At 43.9% G+C, this 22,645-nt stretch overlaps 1 pseudogene; it reads right to left on the bottom strand.

Annotated features, from left to right (window-relative positions):
- Window positions 1-2,358: 2,358 nt before the first annotated feature.
- Window positions 2,359-22,618, bottom strand: LOC130406355 (tumor necrosis factor receptor superfamily member 19L-like; annotated as a pseudogene).
- Between the last annotated feature and the right edge of the window lie 27 nt (window positions 22,619-22,645).

A 22,645-nucleotide genomic window follows, 5' to 3' on the forward strand; every position in this document is an offset into this window, starting at 1 on the left:
GCTCAGAAGCAGGGATATTCCATACAAAAAAATATGTCTAATTTGTCAGTTTGCCATGTGACTGCCTGGATGGCAGTCCAGCGGAGCTGCCGGACTGCCGCCGAAGCTCTGGCGGCACACCGGCAGCTCCAGCAGGGTTGCTTCGGCGGCAGTCCGGCAGCTGAACTCCGGGAGTACAATCCCTTTCTCCGCTGGAGCTGCCGGACTGCCGTGGAGTAGGAGACATGGAAAAGAAAGGGATTGAACTCCCTGAGCTGAGCTGCTGGACTACTGCCGGCATCTCCGGTGGGTGTACTCTGGGAGCTGAACCGCCTCCGAAGCTTCGGCGGCAGTCTTGCAGCTCAGCTCCGGGAAACATATTTTCTGGAACTCATATACTACGTTTACTTAGTATATGAAAAACACCATAATATGTCTCCTTCAAATCAAATACTTGACACAGGATTTGTTGTAAATCTGGTTAAAGGGTCCGCCGAAATGAACTATGTATGTGTTCCTGTTAGCATTCTCGAATGGCTTGAGTTGTAGCTACTGATATAGCTATACGATTTTTCAGGAGAGATAGAAATGCTTTGAAGAGAAATATTTGCTGGAGTAATTACCCAAAGGATTGGCACATTTCATTCTTGAGGAAGTTTCTAGTTCCATTATATTTCTAATTTGTAACCCTGTATTTTCACGAGTTGATGATTGACAACACCTGCCACTAACTCTCACTGATTTAAGAGCCGTGCCCTTCTCCTCACTCATAAAGTATTTTTTGTTTGATCTTCTTTCTGTGTCTCTGGATCAGATGATCTGTAAAATGAGGGAAGCATTATTTATAGGCTTCGAGCTGACCTTGCTGATGGCCAGCGCCAACAGCATAATGGACCCCATCCTCTACTTCATGGCTGGCCAAGACTTCCGTAAAACCATGAAGAAGAAGAAGAAGCAGAAAAAAGCGGAAAACATCCTTCCAGAATGTGCAAAGATATTTGACCAGATTCCACCTGATCTAAAAAGCCTTGTCCTCTTTGAAATAGCTCTCTGACCAGAGCCATGGTAAAACACTGGTATGGTAGCAAATCACTGACAAAATTATCTTTTATTTTAAAAGCACTTGTATTTTGTCATTTATTACGTATAATGCATATAGGGTGCTCACCATTTTGCAGTGGTGTTCGAATTCTCAGTGGTTAACCCTTATAAGGTGTTCTGGTCTGTGGGACCCGTTTTCAGTTTTTAGCTTAATTTCATTCACTATATAGTGGACAATAAAATACCCAAAACTTGAGTGAACATAAGATGCTCCCTACATGTTGCTCCCGTATTTTTAAAAGCAATTTACTGACGCAAATGACATTTAGAAATGTTTAGCTTAGTGTCCGAATTCTCGTTGTTCATTCCCTATATAGTTAATTGTATCATAAACACTATATCGGGAATATTGAGTGAGTAGTAGGGAACGATTTCGAACACAGCTAGAGTCTCTGCCGAGAGCCACCGAAGAACTCAGCTGTTGCCATTTACACTTAATGAGTACCTCAACACCGCCCCCTATTTGTGATACTACTGACCCTAACCATAAGCACTCTAAAGCTAACCCTATACCTAATATCATAACAACACGACAACAATAGTGAGATTGCTTTGCAACCACACAAATAACCCAAAATCTGGCGGAATGATAAGAGGATTAAGACATATGTTAACAATAGTAGGGCATGCTTTGCAACCACACCGCTCCGCTCATTTCCAAGGGGTGTCAACAATGCAAGCAGACCAAATATGCCTCTGGACACAATTGGATAGGCCTCAACCAATCATGGCAAAAAACCGAAAAATAAATAAATAAATCATGTCAACAAAAGCTTTACATTTTCATTGTTCCTATTTTACTGAAAATTGTACATCCAGTTTGTTTGATACTGTCTCGATCGTACGATCAACAGACCGTTCAACATCAACAGCCATATGCCTCATGTTAGATAAACAGTTTTGATTGGATGGTCTATCACGTACCGGGCCGAATCCTTTTGTATGGGAGGTGAGCCAGACCTTTTCTGCAGAGTAGGCCTAAATTTAACGAACTTGCGAGATCTGTCCAAAAGGGTGATAGATGGCAATAATGCTGTACAAAGACAGTATTGCCTGCTTGTGTCTTTGTGCTTATGAAAAACAAAACAAGTTGTGCAATGACAAAATAAACGGACACAAGGGCAATGAAAATAAACCTCTTGTTTATTTAAGTATTTACTACGTTTCCAATCCTTCTTTCAGCATGACAGCTTGTAACAATACGGATTACTATTATTCTGAAAAATTATCATAATCATAATAATCACTGGTTTAAAAAACAAACATTGAAATGTGTGTTCGCTTATTTGCCAATACCCCCTCTCCCCAGCAAAAATACTAAAATATATATTTTAATACTTAGTACTGTCCTGTAAAAATGCAATAGGCTAGCATCCCATAAGAGAATGTCCCAAAACGGAATCTATTATGCCTGAAATCTAGTGTTTTGTTTCTAGACAGTAAAAGAAAAGGAGCAGGAGCATGATTGGATTTAATATACGCTTTGACGTTTTAAGCCATTGAATCATCCAAAAAATGTTCGTCATGAATCAATTCAATCAAGTGCCACAACTGTAATGAATAAGAGGGCTAAAGACTCAAACCTGCTCCAGACCGTCCATATGTACATGTGTTCACATATTTACATATTCCTATGCCAACATGATGGTTTTCATACAATATCTCAAATAAAAATGTCCAGGCTCAAGAAGTTTTAACCTGTGTAAAGACTTAAGGAAAGCAACTTCAGTTCAGCGATGTTAGCTAGAAACACTGCTAAACAAAATGTGAATGAGTAAAATCAATAAATAATCACTAACACTGTTTACATGTATCAATTACGGTAACCAAAATGTCTCTTCGGCTGTCTTCATGGATAGGTTTGAGTGAGCTCAATGTTTAACAAGCTCTTTGTTTTAAAAATCTTCCATGAAAAGTTAATTTAAGAATAAGGATTTTTATTGAGCTATTTGGAAAATAGCTCCCCAAGATCCTTCAAAAATGGCTAAAATGTATTTACTGATCATTACTGATTGTGTTGTTTATGTACAAAAAACCTTTAAATTTGGCTTGCATTTCATGATTGGTACTTATTTGTACTCTTGTACTATTTACAACGTCTAGACTCCCACAGGGAATAGTATCTATATTACGTATTACAAAAACTAACTAAACGTGTTTGAGAATATGCATAGATGTGTGTGTGTGTGTTAGTGTGTATGTGTGCGTGTGTTTGTGTGTGTGCGTGTGTATGTGCGTGTGTGAGAGTGACCTGAAGTGGGCATGAGCGAGGGCTACAATTTGTGTATGTGGTTTACATTTTTCACTTGGAAGAACCGATACATTAAGACATCCCCCGAGTAAACCTCTACATGCCTTCCAATCATCCCCGTCCTTTCCTCCTGTATGGATTAAAGATGACTAGCTAATCACAATGTTGCACTGACGGCCATTTCAAGATGGCCGCTTAATCAACCCACCTACCCATCAAAATGGGTTTTAAAATGATTATAATAAATTATAATAATTTATAAAGCAACAGAACGGCAGGTGCCCAGCAAGCCTTCCGGTGGTTCCATGATTGTGTAAGAAAATAACCAAACTCTATTAGAAAAAAGAGTCAAATAGATATGTGTGATGGTATGATATCATTTCCCAAGGCGAACGAGGGTCAGTCAAATGAACGCTGAGGAGGATTTAGGTCTCTCCTTTCAGTGACTTGGTTTAGTGTTGACCTTAATGGACTCGAGTCCCTTCAAGTTGTCCATTGATCGTGAGGTTATCCTCAGTGAGGTAGCGTTTGGGTACAGCATCCCTCTGTTCACCTGCGGGCACACAATGAGAACAAAGACTGAATCAAAATGGGAAACCTCCAGGGTTGGAAATGCAATATTCTTGCAGGACAACGCTTATCGCGTTGTCCTGCTTACTACAGTGAGGGATTCGTATAATTTAATTAATTAATTAATTAAGGGTGCCACCAGAGGGCGCCCACGACACATTTGCCGCCCTAGGCGATCGCCTAGGTCCTTTTATTTTCTTCCTCCATCGGCCCCTGACGGCGTCTGGGCCCCGGTGCAGTGCACCGGTTGCACCGTAGATATTTACGCCAATGGCCAAGTGGATGTTACGGTTACATAATTCAATAAGTTGCAGAATGCAAGGGAGTAGACAGGATCTTTTGTGCTCACGTGGGAGCCTTCAGGTTGCTGAACAACACGCGGCCAGGCACTTAGGCAGGAAAGAAAAATACAATGTAAATAGACGTCGGAAGAGAAAAGGGTAGTATTATGGGATGTACCTCCTTGAGACTCCTGAGAGTGAGGAGAAGGGATTCCCGCCAAAAAGAGAGTTCCGTTGCTCCTGAGTGGATGCCTTGGTTTCCACGGTGACAGGTCTGTTCTCTGTAATCTGGGCCACTTGAAATCTGTTCAGTAAAAAATCAGGACGAATTGAAGGACTACGTTAGGTAGTTTTCATGCGTGTGGACCTGTCTTCAACACAAGCTGTTTGCATTTGTGAGGGTCTAAGTGTGTGCTTTCTTTTCAGTGTGTATGTTGGGCTGGGCCTCCCTATGCCTCACCTTCCCACAGAGAGCACCGTGGGCTCTCCCTCTTTCTTCTTCTCCTTGCCTCCCTCAAAGCTCTCCCCCACCTTCTGCGGTGTGGCCTTTGGCACGGCGGCCTGGGGCCTCGGCTCGTCCACGCACACTCCCCCCAGCAGGGGGCTCTTCTGGTGTCGACGCCCGCGTCCAGGTAGGGCAGGATCAGGCTCTGTGGGGGCTTCAGGGGGTGGTCTTTGAGAGCCTCCAGCGGGGGATCAGGATGGCGGGCCACTTCCTCTGGGCGCAGCGGGAGCAGCGGTAGCCGTGCCTTGGGAACAGGCCGGACAGGCCCGAGATGGTGTGCAGGTGGGACTGGTGGGGGCACCCGGGGCAGGGAGCGGAGGAACTGAGCCAAAGGGGAGAGCTTGGGGAACCTGCAGGACCGTGCAGGAAGAGGGAGAGGAGAGGGAAGAAAGCGTTGCCGTGGTGAATACAATAGATTGACATTTAATCAAGTATCTAGTGTTTTTCTCGTGGACGACGACATTGTGTGTCTCGCCTCAATTGCAGCTTGACAACATGCAGTTTGTGTTACGCACGAGACTCCCGGCTCAAAGCTTCCATGGCTGCCCATTGTCTTTTTGTCTCCGCTAAAACAACCGAGCCAGAGAGATGAATGCAACTGTGGGTCCCAGCTCTTATGCTAGCTGGTGAATAACCACCAATGACCCATGATAACCTCCGTTAGCGTGTGCGCGCGCGTGTGTGTGTGTTTGCGTGTGCGTGCTTGCGTGTCTGTGTGTGTGAGAGAGAGTATGAGTGAGTGAGTAAGAATGAGAGAGAATGTATGTTTGTTTAGAATGTTGTAGAACTCCAAAAGCCCATTGGCTCCAGTACCTATTGAGCTGCTGGTGGCCATGACCAATTTTGTTTTTGTTTTTTATTTCCAGCAAATGTTTGTTCTTTAACATTCCCTCCCTCTACCTTCTTACTTATTCATTATTTATGAATAAATGATAATTAGATTATTACAAATGATGACCCACAGCTTCTATCCATGATAATTTACACGTATGCCACTGCTGTTGAGCCATATTCGTGGTCAAAAGAGACAGAATATGGATTAATGCTTTACTGTCACTGTAGCCACAGAGAGGGTTCGCCGTCCTAGAGATCACATGATCAACTGTTGCGCAGACAAGCGACAATCTGTGGGCTTTGTGAGCATCACTGAGCCACTGAGCTGTGGCTGACTGCTGCGTGTCAGGAGACAGCAGCGCTGGCCAAACAGAACTGACTCACTGGGTTCACTATTCAGCACTTTTCACAAGCTTTACTGAGGCTGAGGAAGAGACTGCAGTCATTGCCTTCTCTTTGCATTGTTTTGCAAATATAAGACTTTTGCAATATAGGAATATGCTTTTTTGTATTTTGGCAAACGTACCACCCACTCATTGTTTATTACAGACAGTGGGTGGTAAGTTAGGAATTCAATCATTAGAATTTAGCATGGCTTATCTCTCTTATTCAGTCGACAGAGCTTCTTGCTAACTTTTCAATGTCACCATGACTTTACGAATCAGAGACAGGGGACATCCCTTCAATATTTCACCTATGTCTAAAAAAGTCACTTCTTTAGTTTGACCTCAGGAAGCATGACTTGGCAGTATGATTGTCGTCTAGTGGGGTGCGTATGTTGTGTTTGTTGTGGTGTGTGTGTGTGTGTGTGTGTGTTGGTGTGTGTGTGTGTGTGTGTGTGTGTGTGTGTGTGTGTGTGTGTGTGTGTGTGTGTTGTGTGTGTGTGTGTGTGTGCGTCTGCTGCTCCTACTTGATTGATGAGCTCTTGTTCATGGCCATCCTGACTGGTTTCATATTCCAGCAAAAGTTCCTCAAGTGCAGCAGCATTTTCTAAAAAACACACACACGCCAAATTAAACTAAATACTATGAATAGTAGAAATAATAGATTTATCACAGTATCAAAAGAAAAAGTGGTCTTACAAGGGTTTATTTCCACTGTCATACTGGTATCGTCATGAATACATAAGAGGAAGAGAACCCCATATGTTGTACTGTTTTAAATGGTATTAATAGTCCCAAAGCCTTCGAAATCGTGCAGTCATGCATAGTTGTTGACATGCTGTAGAAACAGGTTTGTCGTTGGCTGGAAGGGGTAGATGGAGTTCCCACGCATATGACTCATTTTTTAATAATGGTCGCCTGCCGGGATGCCCGACATAAACACTGAAAGTAATACCGAGGGAACTTAAGACGTGGGAAAAGGACCATTCTGTGTACGGCTTATACCTCCTGGCGGGCTCCATGTAGCAATTTGATTACATGGTTGTAAGGACGTGTGCAAGAAGTCTGTCCAGGTTTCTGTCCACACACCTATGCAATCCAATCAGAGCACACCTTTAATCGCAGACCGTTTTCGATTTGTAGTTGCGCAATGTCAAATTTGCATTATCGGTATTGAGGCTCGATATAGTCGTGCAACCGCTGCTCAGTATTGAGCGTGACGCGTCGCTTGGCTTAGGCTATTGTCAAGGTTTTTTTGTTTTCCTCCTCCATTCTGTATGGGTACCTTCCACCAGACGGCTCAGTGCTAAAGAAAAGACTGCAACGTCAGTAGGGTCAATAAGCAGAGGCCTACCTTTCTTTCAGTGATGAGGCGTACCAGGACACTGATGGTGTCCTCGTTGGGGGTCGTCCGGTATGTATGGACAGGCCATTGGCTACAGAGAGAAAGAGATGGGGAGAGGAAGAGGGAGGGGGGGGGGAAGCAGTAAGACAGAGGAGTGTAAAGAGATTAAGGGAAAAAGGAGAATGGGAGGGGACACAAACAGAAGGAAGAAATTAGTTTCAAAAGGTTTTAATATGTTAAGCTCTGAGACTTAGCAACGAAATTTGTACTATATAATGCTATACAATGACTGTGCTTACTCTTTCACATGTGCAAGACAAAGGAGGACATGGAGGGTACACATCAATCAGACTATAAAGGGCCCCTCTAACTGCAGCAGGAATAATCCGGAGTGTGCATGAGTAAAAAACCCAGAAATGTGTCCCTCTGGTAACCCTCCATGCATCCCATAATAGCCCCAGCGAGGCAGACAGGGGCAGAGGGTGCATGTGTGTGTGAGGGGGGCAGTTGCAGAGAGGGGCTCATCATGCTCCAGTCAGCACTGTTGTGTGTGTGTGTGTGTGTATGTGTGTGGATTAAAAGGGGTTCCTGTGTAAACCTAGTGGTATGTCAATGTGACTATGTGTCCATAGTTACTTTGGTTCCAGACCGGGGAATGCGTCTTTGGATGCACAGGTCTGTGTGTGTGTGTGTGTGTGTGTGTGTGTGTGTGTGTGTGTGTGGTGTGTGTGTGTGTGTGTGTGTGTGTGTGTGTGTGTGTGTGTGTGTGTGTTGTGGTGTGTGTGTGCGTATGTAAGCATGTACGTCAGCATGCAACATATATCTATGTCTTTCCACATGATAAAAAGTAAGGCTGTTGTTGGGCCCTTAACAAAAGTCTCTGTCTCCACGACAGCCGTTGTTATGCGCGGACAGCAATGTTAAGTTGCCCTGTGACATTCTGACATTCCCATTCATTTATACTTTCGCCAAATGTGTGTGTAATAACGACAGCCCCTATTCCAATGCAAATATACTGGTTTCTTGGTTTCAGGTCTGCTCAACCAGGTCATTCGAGTTTGGATACCACAAAGAAACCCACACAGGTTTAAAATGCACAGAATCTGTATAGCTAGACATTCGACAGAAAACATTGAGCATTTAAAGTTCTGTCGCCTACGGGATTTCTAGATGTCTCCCTATTGTATACCACCTAATGATTCTCTGACGTAGAACTTCCTGCCAGACATGAGTTGTGTTCTGTCGCATTTCCTTTCCCCTGCGTAGGAAATGTAACGGGCCAATCCCACGGGCTATCTGCAGGCCTGCTGCTGTAGTGTGAGGATATGCTGCAACCCCGCCATACTCCAACCTCAGGTTCCCCTTCAGTGGAGACCATGAGGATGAGAAAGTGCAGTGGTGGGAAGCTTTGTCTGTAACGTTGCAGTCACTGTGTTAGGATGTTTTTCTACTCCCCGGCGGAAGGCACTGGGCCCCATCCATAATGTCTGCAGTTTACCATGAAGGTGTCCTTGGGCCAGACTTCTCCCAGCTACCTGCTCCTTAATGACCTATGCCTTAAGGTGCTTACGATGGGTGCAAAAGCCGTTCAGCTAAATGACTACACGGTTAAATGTTGAATGACTTCCGACACCTAACGTACCAACAGCGCATTGCAACAGGGACCGTTATGTAATACAACAACAAGAGAGAGCAAGAGATGGACAGAGAGAGAGAGAGAGAGAGAGAGAGAGAGAGAGAGAGAGAGAGAGAGAGAGAGAGAGAGGGAGGAGATAGGGAGAGGAGAGGAGTGAAAAGAGTAACAGTTGTAAATTATATTATTTTATTTTGTACCCAATACCAATTTGGATATGGCACACTATCATCCTTGATATTTGCTAACTCTGCTACTCTATCTCTGAACCACTGCATCAGCTTCTTCCTGCCATAGAGGGGTTGAGGAGACGAGGAGAGGAGTGGGAGGGGTAGTAACCACTGTGTGGGTGAAGGGGGTCCCGACTCCAGAGTAGACGGGACCCGACTGTGGCTTACAGTAGCAGCAGTTGCCGCAGTCTCTGCATTCAATGTTCTGGTAACCTGAATCTATACATAGGACCCCTTTGCATATAGGAGCTCAGTGAATGGAGGATGTTGTCAAATATACTTTAGGGGAGGTCGAAGGAACGGAGAGCAGTGCAGGAAAGACAAAGCAAGAAAGAGGAAAACGTGAGAGAAGAGCAGGGGAAGGGGAAAGAGGGGAATGAGCGGGGAGCGAGGGGGGACGAGGGCCTGTCAACCGGTCGACAGGGCCTGATTGATTGAATAATTGATCAGGGAAAGGAGAGATGGACAGTTAGTGTCGTGTTCGGACGAGAGGAGGTGAAGAACCAATGAGAGATGGATGAATGGAGAGAGGAAGGATCCTGAGAGAGAGAGAGAGAGAGAGAGAGAGAGAGAGAGAGAGAGAGAGAGAGAGAGAGAGAGAGAGAGAGAGAGAGAGAGAGAGAGAGAGAGGTTCCCTGATACATTAACCCCCTTCAGTATTTTCTTTTATTTTTGCAAAAGCCATGGCTACACATTATTTTTTCGAATTTGTGTCATAGAACTTGTTCTATTGATTGCTGAGCCGATTTTAAAGAGAATTTCCACAAAAATTACCAAAACATGTATAGTGGACATGGCAGGTCAAAAGTCTGCATGGGTCACGCAAGTTTTCGTAATATAGCCAGGTGATAATGACAAAGGGAGCCCATGCACTACATCGACCACTTCAGTGCTGAACCGAGATGCCATGTCTGTAGATAGATACTTAAGAATATTCATGTATCTCTCTTGAGATGGTGCTAAAAACACAGGAAATGGTTGCACAATGTTGATCCACTGGTGTCAGCGTTTATCAGGTCTAGCAAACCGTGAGAGGCAAACAGGATTTCATTTTCATCATGTTTCATTCAGATCTGTAATTCGTTCAGCTAATTATGAACTATTAAACTATTATGTATCAAACCTGCCTGACTACCTGTCATGTTCAGCGTCTGGTGTAAGGAGGAAGGTAGTTCAACATCACTGTTTACCCTCTGGTAATGTGCTCAACCCAACCAACTACCTCAGCGATACCGGGCATGTATAAGATAGGATCTTACTTCTGGTATTAAAAAAGCTTAAATACTACACAGACAATACTGACTGAATACTTCAACTGATAAGCAGCTAGCGTATCCAAATCAATGGATCATGTCCCATTTCATTATGTGTACGGTGATAGGACATTCATCCACACATAGGTCATTGTGGCGTCACCTCCTATATAGAAACAGGTCAGTGCACAAAGAAGAATGTGAGCCTGCACGCCTCTCATTGTGTGGAAGCCTACACAGGTGCAACTGTAAAGAAGTAGAAACGGTTGATACTTTCTTTCAAGCCTTACCAGTGAAACCTGGCAAGTACGTGTTAGGATGCATTATCTGTGGACAGATCTCAACTGAAAGGAGACGGAGGATCGGTTGGTCTATTGGTCGTCCTAGGCCACAGGGACATGTTCTATGCAGCTACTGAGGAGGCCAACAAACCAATGAAGGGCTCTCATGTTGCACAAAAGGCTGGGTGAAACCAGGAGGGGACGTTTGTAATAGTACACTTGTTCTATTGGCGGAGCGGTGCTTCTGATCTACATATGTGGGTCTGTCGGCCTGCCTGCCCGATGTGTCCATCATTCCCTCATTCTGCTCCATAAGTGATATGAGTTATTTATGGATGCATTCAGAGTTAGTCTGACACTCTCTCTGTCCTACTAGTTCACGCTCTACTTAGTTTGCCTCTTTCTTTTTGACTATCTTTCATTCTTTCTTTCTCTCTTTCAGCGAATTATGGTCAAGCAAAAACTATACAGTAACTGGGTTTTAGGGTAGCATACAAAGCACACAATGACCTCCACAGGGGTCAAAGTTCATTTCGGTGGAGAGAAAAGCATTCCTGGTACCATGTGATCCCATCACAGAGAGAACTAGATGGCATTCACACATGCACAGAACATGCCTGTTGCACGGTTGCTGTGTGGTTTTTACTGTTGCACAACTATGCAGGTTGATGTGTGGTTTGTGTATGTACCGTAGGTGTTACAGGTAGGTACTCTCATTTTCCCCTTATCCAGCGTATCTCTCTCTCTCTCTCTCCCCTCCCTCTCTCTCCCTCTCTCCCTCTCTCCCCTCTCTCACCTTCTTTCTCTGGCGTGGCCGTCTCCTCGTCCCCGCCCTCCTTCTCTCTCCCCCTCCCTCTCTCCCTCTCTCCCCCTCTCTCTCCCTCTCTCCCCTCTCCCCCCATTCTTTCTCTGGGGTGGCCGTCTCCTCGTCCCCGCCCTCCTTCTCTCTCCCCCTCCCTCTTGTCCCCTCCCTCTCTCCCTCTCTCTCCCTCTCTCCCCTCTCTCACCTTTTTTCTCTGGCGTGGCCGTCTCCTCGTCCCCGCCCTCCTTCTCTCTCCCCCTCCCTCTTGTCCCCTCCCTCTCTCCCTCTCTCTCCCTCTCTCCTCTCTCTCACCTTCTTTCTCTGGGGTGGCCGTCTCCTCGTCCCCGCCCTCCTTCTCGGCGGTGCAGCGGTAGCCCTTCTTCTTCAGGATGTTGCAGATGAGGATGCCCAGCAGGCCCATCACGCAGAAGACGGGCACCAGGGCGAACACGGCGTACTCGGCCGTCTTCTCCTCCGCGCCGCGCACCGCCGTGCCGTTGGCCAGACGGCCGCCTGTGCTCGCCGGCCCGCTGCCCGCGGTGCGGACCGCCCTCACGTGCCCCGCCGGCCCGGCTGTGGGGGGGGGGGGGAGGGATGGAGGGAGGGAGGAGAGGGGGTGAGGGTGGATGGAGGGCTGGAGGGGAAGACGTGGGGGCGATGTGGAAGCTGTGGTAGTTGTAGCCACAGGGGATTGCGTGACTTGATTACATACCTTCCACGCACGGCTTTGAGGGGCCGTCGTTTTCTACGGAAGACGGGTTGAATCTGTGGAAGATCATACATGCAGACATGTAAAGATATATATATATATATATATATATACACAAATATATAAAACATGTACACACAAATAAAACTCATTGTCTAATTAAACCTTAAAGATACATTACATTCAATTACCTTTATTTAGCAGACACTGTTGTCAAAAGCGACTCATAGTAAAAGATATACACACAAATTACATTTTATACACAAATGCAGTGTTAGAGGAACACGTGTAAGACGGGAACAACACGGTACTGGCACGTTATTAAATAGTGTGTAGTAGTCAGGCTTACCCAGGCAGACAGCCTCCACAGACAGTGTCAGATACCGCGCTGCCAGGGGTGGCCACCTGTCGCTTGAGCTCCATACAGGATGCATGTGGGCGACAGAGTTCAGAGTCGAGCGCATCTGCAAACGTGCCCTGTGGGCAAGCCTGGCATTGCACGTCTGTTGCTGGTGCTTGGACCTGTCCACACGCCTAGAGATTGCAAGACAAGTCCAGAATGGGGGGAAACAGAGAATATTAGAGAGTTTCTCAAAGATTCAAATATATCATGCTTTGTCATGCTTTAACGCAGGTACAGAGTGAAATATATCCAATAACTTTTTCAATATCACTGTTTCAGTTTGCAAAGAACAATATTGTTTAAAAGTATACCCTAGCTAAGGTACGGTAAGAGTATGTGATCTTGATCTTGTGACTAGTAATAACCATTTTCAGTGAGAGCACCCAGGAGTGCACCAATCACATTTCCCTCCTCTCCAGATGGCTGCGTTACCTTGGATGGTTGCTGGCCAGCAGGGCACTGCAGACACATACACGCCTCCCCCCACCGACACTGCACTGCTGCAGTCCCACCACAGTCTAAAACCTGGAAGACAACACAGGCAGGCATAGAGTTACACACGCACACACGCACACCACCGGAGAATCATGAGTAACAGGTTAAGGAGTGGGTAGCTTGTAGGAAGCATCACAACTCAACCACATGCAAATATGCCCGGATAATATCGACACACACTCACTGTGAGTAGGACGAGAGCTGAGCAGCAAAGGTGGTTCATCATCTTCTTCCAGGTATTCTTCTATGAACATATGATCTGGAGTTGGACACAATGAGAGGCTGGCGGTTAGACTGGAACACCTAACATCGTGGTCAATAAAACAGGTTCGGTCCGATTGCAGAGCATAGCTTCAAGAGCACATAGCTTTCAACACCACGTAAAACTTGGTTACCGGAGTTATGCAGTGTGAATGTATAATCATACATCATTGATTATCAAGTCTCCCTTCTCCAAACAAACAAAAAACAACAGGTATTAGGAAACTCCTGATCTCAAGCCCACAGAAACACCCACACCCACAGAGGAACAAACACCTGCGTCATAATCCAGGTCACACACGCTCGAGTTCAGTGACATAGGTCTAGCATCAGGGGGCTGTAAATAGCGTACGGTGATTCAGGTTCTTTTTACAGACAATAAGAGGTGAACCGGGGATCTTCTGCTTCTATTTCTGTATCGCGACGCATGCTGACTTACGACAAATAGCTTATAAAAAACTGTCAAAGAATAGTAATATTTCAGTTCGTAATGACATTTAAAAGACAAATGTATTTTAAATGTCTTTCAAACTGAGAGGGAGAGCCTAAAATAAAGCAATGGGTTGTATACATTAAGCTCCAAAGGGTTAGCTACACTTTAATGCTGCAATGTTACTGCAAAGTCGCTCCAAGCCACAGGGTGTCTTAGCTAAGAAAGCAGTAGGTGGGTACAATTATTGTGTTAGGTCTAACACTGATACTCAACACAAGATGTTTGTACACGCTTAATGTAAACCTTCATAGATATAATGAAAGACAACAGCCACATTCCCTTCAACTTGCAGTAACTACTTGTTCACCCATATGGTACTTTTAAAAAAAGAGCATGCGGAAGTGAGAATGATTGAGTAAGAGATAGTTGTATAGTACAAATAGTACAGTGGTGAAGTTTTAAGAAAGACAGGAAGAAATACAGGAAGGAAACGACTTATGAAAGAATTCAGGGAATCGGAAGAGAACAATCGTAAATGCGAAAGACTCAGAGAGGAGGGAGAGGGATGCAAACTCACCCCAGACTTGTAACTGTAACCGGTTGCCTTGGCAACCCAGCAAGGATGCTAAGTGTGCTGCTACCAATGCTGAGTCAGGACCTCATGCACCCTCACTGTCGCTTATAACAGCTGTATGATCACTGTACGCACTCTATTCCACCGTACCGAGCTACACCACTCACTCTTCGTCTTCAAAAGTAGCCTAAAAATCTAAAAGTCTAAAAATATCAAATCAAACCAAACAGATATAGATAGATGTTGGTATTCAGATTACCGACAATTACTGTGACATTAACAACAAGTCTCACACACACAGCCACACGGACACACAGTATGCACTCAAATTGTCTAGAAGACTGGTAAAGTGGAGTGTACCTGCCTGTGTCTTATACTGTCACTTTTACCACAGGCACACCCATTATGGCCTTAGGACATGCCCCCCTATGTTTCTGCTGCCCACAGTGGCTAAGTGAGTGTGTGCGCGGGTGAAAGTGTGTGCAAGGATTTGCGTGAATGCATGTGTGCGTGTGTGTGCATGCATTTCACTGGATATGTGTGTATGCCTGTGAGTGTCTGTCAGTGTGCGTATGGTTGTGTATAGTTTTGTATGAGGTCAGTAATACAACTCTTCCACTTTGACCATCTTTAAAGGGCTTGTGGTCATTCATTTCGTCAGAACCCATATAAAACATACAACACTGGACAACATATCTCTCTAGTGCGTGAACTTCTGCACAATATATCCACATCTCTCTGCGGTCGAAAATACTACATCCCAGAACCAAGTATGCCATCTAACAAACAAGGAAATAAAAACTTTAATGAGTTTGTGATTCTGGGGCTTGCTGGGCTCTTGTGGCAATGACAAGGTTCATTGGATATAATTTCAGGGAGCAAAGGGAATGATAAAGTGCCTGCAAAGCCACCAGTTTGGAAGTACTACACAGCCTTAAGGAACCAGCGGAGCCTAAACCAAAACAGAGAGACAGAGAGACAGAGAGAGACAGAGAGAGAGAGAAGGACCCACACACATTACTGCCTGATAGCACGTTAAATATAGAACCATCCCTTAAAATGCCACAGACCAAACCAAGAGGTTAATTATAAGTCACTCTCACACACATGTACACACACAATAAAAAACTGCAATGATGTAGAGACTTGAGTAAACTGGTGACCTACAAAAGTTTAAGGTTAACATATACTACTGGTTATCAAACTAGATTGAAGTTATTCATATGATCTTGTTATAAGAGAAGAAATCTTCATTTGAATCTAAAGAGTCCTTCATTTCCTACTGGGTGTGGAGTTTTTCTGTTTTCTTTGAAAATATCAGTCAAAGAATGTGTCCTGGACACTATGAAAGGAAGTTTCTGGTATTTTAATATTGCAGGTATGCACGGTTTTGTACATGGGAGCTAATATAACAAACAGGGCAATGGGGAAATCTTTTGTCACATAATGCCTCAAGGTGAAATTAATTGCAAACCCCAAGATCAGTGACCTAGTGACCAGATAAGTGCTTCCTAAGATCAATAAGTAGTCTCAAAATACTTTAACAATGATCCATTCTCGGCCGATCACTACATGCTCGGACAATCAGTTGGATTATGTCCCATTTGTCTGAGGTTTCCCGTAAAGCCCTGACATCCAGAGACAACAGCAACATGTTGGGACTTGAAATCCAACGTGTTGAAACCCGTGGGTCCCACTGCCACCTTTAATGCATCTCTTGCATAGAACCAGTTTTAACAGGCGTTTGTAGCTGCACTTGGTTTGGCAATGCTTTCTGTGTGAACCCTTATACAGTTATGCAACCTCTTCATTCTCCTCCTAGTCTGGCCGTACCCCTTTCTGCAGCCCTATAGCGCTCTTTTTTAACTCTTTATTCATTGAACCCCATCAACCCTCGCTGTTCACTAGCTCGTAAATGGGGGTAGAACGGTCACTTTTTTCCCATGTCCGGAACACTGACTCCTTGGTACTTATGGTTGTGATGTGTGGGTTGTTTCATTTGAATTCCTCCCACCAACACCAGCAAGGCTTTCCATTAATGTCCATCAGGAATTCACATAGTGCTATAACTTTCATGCTCTCAGTACTTGGTTTCAAAGGGAATTCTATAATACCGTTTGAAGTTGAAGTTAGTGGAAGTTAGTGCTGAACTTGGTATTTGGAGTTTGAAGCAATCGCTTTATTAGAAACTCTGTGCCAGAACTGTATATTTGGGGCTGGTGAGTGGGTGTTTGGAAAACAAATAAAATGCTTAAAAAATACGTTTATTAAGACTATAGAGGGGGGAAAGAATATATATCGAGACATGAACTGCCCAGAATATCACAATAAAGAAGGTTACACGCAGTCTACAATATTCAGCCCTGCACACTGTTAAATAAATTGTGTGTGAATGCACAGTATAAACCGCACTAGACTAATGCAGAACCAGGCCGGAACGGATGGAAAGAAACGAGAGAGAGAAGGGGGCAAATATGATGACTTTTGCTTACAAGCGCAAAACAGTAATTACTCTACCGTGTGACAGGTTCAAACAACAAGTCACGACAGCAGCAAAACGACGAGTCACATTTCTTCTGCTATAAATAGCTACAATAAAGCAGTCTTTTAAGAGGCCAGAGGAGAACAACATGGACATTATTTCATTATGTGGTTGGTTTTTGGGGTTTAAACGCTAAAATCACAGCCAATGGGTTTGAGCTGTTTTGGGCTTCTTGATGTCATTCCGGGCCACGGGTAACATTGAGTGGGAAGTAACGAACCACAACAGAGGAAACAACAATGAGCCAAATACCAGAGCATTTCAGGACAGCTTGAGAAACGTTTAAAATCATACGTTTGCCAGCTAGGATGCCACCCTGGAAGCTCCCATCTGAGTATACTACAACGTGGTATAATAATAAACTGTATGCTCTAACAGGTGTTATACAATGTGGTATAACAATAAACTAACTGTATGAAATCTAGTCAATATGTCAAACTTGTTCACACAGCGTGAAACGGATCGATCCCAGACTAGAGTCTCTCTAGAGAAGGATATCAGGGAAGGGTATCAGGGTAAGATAGAGTAAGACAAGGAATATTACATTTGCATCCAAAGATAAGCCAATTAGGCCATTAGGGCTCACCCTTAGTCGGAGGGCAGTTGAAGAAATGGCAGCTGTTCATGCATACATTATAACCCACTTTTAACTCTCTACAATTCAGGAGAACTCCTCCTTATGTACAATGCTCTGCAATCATCGAAGGCTAAAAATGATCCAGATATTGTATGAACTGAAATACATTTTGGTCAAACCAACTTGTTGGCACATTGTCCAGATTTCTGTCAGTTGGAAACCATATCATACCAAAGCTACTCAAGCCTTCTACAACCACACACATCCCTGGATTAAAAGGCATGTAGGTTTAAACTTTTTCTTCTTATTTTTTTTACCATTTACCAAAATGGTTCCGCCCGACTTAAATGCCCTCGAGTTGGTCACTGAAAACTTGATTCCAACAGCGCTGCAAAACGGCTGACCGGGCCCTGCGATAGGACGCTTAAGGAGTGTAAACGCAGGTCAAACAAAGACTAAAGGCCCAGGTTGATAACCCTGTAATAACATAGGTAGATAGAGCAGACAAAAACACTGCCATTCCAACGCCAATAGAGACGTGTTTCCCCATCACGTGCGTGCTTCCATTTATTTCAAATTCAGAACTACTTAGCGTGGTAAGCCGGAGACGATGCACCTAGTCGTAGTGCACGTTTCATTACGATCCAAAGGCGGTGAAACACCATTCAAAAGAACTGAGCCTGCAAAAACGGTTTGAGGTAATTACACTCTATTAGCCATCAGACACTCGGGTGGACCAGCAGATAATGTGCACGTACATCTCAGCGACGCGATAGGGACAACCATACCCTCTGTTTGGCTTACATGGAGGTGGCCATTAACGTCAAGCAAATGGCTGATTTACGACAAGAGGTTCTCACTTATTATACAGTATAGACAATGTTCTCATTATGGTGGTCGCGGTGGCTGGTGAGGGGGAGGGGGCAAGACTGATATGTAGACTAGCTGGTGGTGGAGCCGTCTCTCTCTCTCTCTCTCTTTGTCTCAGCGCATGGTATTACTTCCTACTCCGGCCTGTCCTTGGGTTGCCATGATGTCACCACACAGGCTATGTTTTTCCACAGTGGAACAGTATACCACCAGGTCGGCATTGTAGCTCCTCGCCTGTCTCCGCTCCACACGCCGTTCATAGAGGTTAAGGAGAGGACTGCATTGAGCCGAGAGTCATCCATCGTGGAGGGGCTATCCAGCTGTGGTGGCGGCCCTGTTATGTGCACCACCGTGGCAACGCAAGTGATGAAACAAAAGCAGAGTTCACCCTGTTCACATGGGCCACCCTTGAGGATTGTCTCTTTGGTTGCAATGTGGGCGCCTACACGGGGTTCGGGACCGGCGCCAGCAGTGGCCAAACATCTATTGAAATACTTTGGATGTCCTAAGCACTCCCTCACCACACCACCCCCTAAGAAAAACACTTATTTTGAAGAGGCTTGAGCGCAGCTCCCCAGAAAGAGGACTCATCTTGATGTTTTTTCACATTGAGGTTTCAGCCTGGACTCATGGAGTAAATCCTGAGATACAATTAAGAAACTAGCTTTTGAAATTAAGATTTTTGATTTGATTAATCAATTAAATGCCATGATTCATGTTATTTTCATGATCAAAGGACATTCAGGTCTTTTATGTGCATCATTTAATTCATTTGTCAATGAATTAAATGTTAACAGCCAGCTGTTAACTTCTAACCTCAACACCTTCATCAGTTTTATGAGACAGAAGCACTTTAGAGGATTGGACTACTTTAAAAGTTTGTTTAAATGAATTTTCCTTTGGGTAATAAGCACCATAGGCAATATCTGTAATGAAACTTATGAGCAAACACCACATGACACATAATAATATCGTCTTACGCCAACAGCTACATGTCATCTTCTAGAGATATTCATTTAAACATGCAGGCTCCAACAGGTACAACGGTCATAACCCCCTTCACATCAACATCGGCACAACCAAAACAATTTGTAATTTCTATTTGTCAAACAAAGACCAAGGATTTAGATAATTACTGTTTTACTCACTAGGGCTATTTGGGGGCAAAAGCGGGTGAACAAAAGTAAAAAAGAACCAAACCTATTTAAAGAAAGTATGTTTAAATGTTAGACAAACTAAGAAGTTAGAAAGTAAAAAAGTAAAAAAAATAACATGTGTGTGACGCACTTAATAAAGCGTTGTACTCCTTCGCCCTTTTCTTCCTAAAAATACACTAAAGATAGGCTACCTGCAGGTGGTGAACCATTATAGAAAAATGTTTACTGTAAAATACTATTCTAAGTTTATTGGAGGACTGGGTCACTGAGTCCACTTTCCGATTGGATCTCCATCCTGGAAAGATGGATGGGAATGTTGGAATGTTAAACAAATGTTAACCAAAACCTCATGCACTTTAGTCTAAATGTGTAACGCCTGCTTGCCTACCTAAACAAATGTGTATTTGTACAAGAATGTATAAATGTAGAATGTAAGAACTACATGCTAAATAAGGTAAGATGGTTCTGGGTGTTTGCTCAGGGAAAGCAAATAGTATATATACACATTTTGTTTTTCAAAGTGTCCTATAAGACCCAAAGTCCTTTAACAAAGACATAGGAATGGAAGCATCGCCTGATCTTTCACCCTGTCTCAGCCACAACGGCTTGGGACATAGCTCATGCAGCTCTCTTTCACTTCCTCTATCGAAAAGGTATGATGAGTCAATTGAAAAAAATTCTTTGCACTTGTTACGATCCAACGTAGTTCCACTAATCTATATCCAGTGAGAATTGTGACCCAACATTAAACCTTCTACAATAACACGCACACACCCATTCTAAAAACAATTTTATACCCTATACTTTCAATCCTATTCCTTACATTGACCATAAGACATATAGTTGAATACATAGGTGTCTGTCAACTCAAAAATGTATTTTAATACAGCTCCTGTGGTGAAGTGCAAAAATGAAAAGGGTCAGTTTAATCATGGGTTATGGACAAACGCGTGCCTGCTTGACTAGAAAAGTGCTCAACCTCGTATTTTGTTTTAAGCTCCTCTTTAATTACACAATCCTTTACCAATCCTGATCTAAATGCCAGTTCTAGCTTCTCGGGATGGGATTCAGGGTTAGTGAAGTGGGAATTTCCATGGCACAGCGATTCCTGCCTGGCATTTATGGATTTATGGAAGCAGGGCGCAGTGGCACCCGGGCTCACGATCATCTGGCTACATTCCTCTTCACCGGATGGACAGACAGACAGACTGACTGACCCCTGGACTGGTAGATAACCATAGACAAGCATCTTGATCCCCTCTGGTGCCTTCTGTTGCACGCACGCACACACACATACACAAACATGGAATTAACATACACGTGCACGCACATGGACAAAGACACGCATGTATACAAGCACACGCACACACGCACACACACACACAGACATAGACAGACACGTACATGGACACAAACACACACACAGAGACCGCCAGACCCACATGGACACTCGAGAGACAAACATGGACACACATAAAAACTGTGTAGAGATTAATCTCCTCCATAATCGTCAACAGATTTTATATGTCTGAGGCCGCTCTCAAAAGTTTAACGTTCACCTATACGTGAATCACTGGCTATGATTGTCAGCTGATTTTGAACAGATCACCATATAACTCTGAATAAACGTTTACAATACATTCAAATACTCCTTATTACTGCATTGGGGAGGTAGGCCCACCTGTTTTTGGCTCAAAGTTCAGAGTTTATTCTTTACAAAAGATTATTCACAAGAATTCAGGGTGGGGTGTGTGAAAATGGTTTGGTTGTTTGTGAAAGGAACACCTATCATTACAACGCCACCAAATTAAAGTTAGGGCCAGGAAAATAGGGAGAGCCAGAGAGAGATACAGAGAGGTAAAGGGTAGCTAAGTATGTGATTTAGAGAAGGTACATGCTGTCCGTTTGGGTTGGTGTACTGTTCTCAGGGTTGGGAATACATAACAAGCTTTTAACATGGGGAGAACAAACTCAACATCTCTTCCTTTTACGTCTCTAATGGCCTTCCTAAATAATATTTAAGAAGAAACCACTTAACACCATAGCCATAAAACTCAGCCTAGACAGTTTCTCAGATTTGGAGAAAGAGGAAAGGAGAGGAAGACACTCAAAGTGCCTCTAGCATCGCGTTCAAAAAGGGGTTTTGTTTTGTTTTACAATTTCAAATAATGAAGAAATGGCTTCAGTTGAAAGTCTATACATGCTTAAGGAAGAAAACTATTGTTCAAAAGTATCCAAAGAAACATACTGACACACTTAAATGATGTGATGATTATTATATTTAATTGAATAGGTTACATTATTTGAAATAGGCTCAACACTATAGGATAGCTGGGTAGACGATAGGTAGGCGTAGATATGAGTGGACCAAAGGAGACGGGGGTAGCAAGAGATCAAATACTAGCCTACCAGTGAGGTCATCACGTTCCCATGACAGTGCTTCAAGCGTGGCTTTACCACCCTGTGTTGAGGACCTCTGCACATCCGTCTGCCTCTTTGACTCCGTCGTTTAACGTAGGGTCAGATGACAAAGAGCGATTCCATATTTGTACATTTATATCTGGTAGTGTTCAAACCAGGGTTTCCTCTTCTATAGGCCTACTAACACAGTTTGATGAGAAAAAAAAAGGCGATGTGCGTTTGCCATTGAATGCAACACACGCACAAGCCTAGTTAGTAACTACACATAGGCATATGACTATATAAAAATAGTTGGTCTTCTATATCGAGTACGAATACTGGTAAGAATAAAACAATTCTACACATGATAACGAGAGAAAACCATGGTTATCCTCGCCTGACGACTATAACAGTGTTTTAACTGTTATAACGCTAGTGGTAAACAACGTTGGGGGTTGTAGGAGGATAATGTACTTTTCTTCATCAGGGATAACACTTTGTATTTCAGAAAACCCACATACATCACCGATGATGCCATTAAAACAATGAAGCCGTGACGAGCTGTTACACGTTTCGCCTAGACAACGCAAACGAATAGAGGAAAAAGTTGCCAAACTTACCAGACGAGGGTGGTTAATATGATTGAGATTACTGATAATACAGCATAGGCATCATCTGTTCCGTTAGGTCGAGCTGTAATTAAAAAAAAGTTTCGAAATACAAAAACCACAGCGCCGGGGTAAGGGAGGTCCTTCTCCCTCAGACTCCTCTGTGTG

Source organism: Gadus chalcogrammus, chromosome 16 (genome assembly GCF_026213295.1).
Source record: "Gadus chalcogrammus isolate NIFS_2021 chromosome 16, NIFS_Gcha_1.0, whole genome shotgun sequence".
NCBI classification, from domain to species: domain Eukaryota; kingdom Metazoa; phylum Chordata; class Actinopteri; order Gadiformes; family Gadidae; genus Gadus; species Gadus chalcogrammus.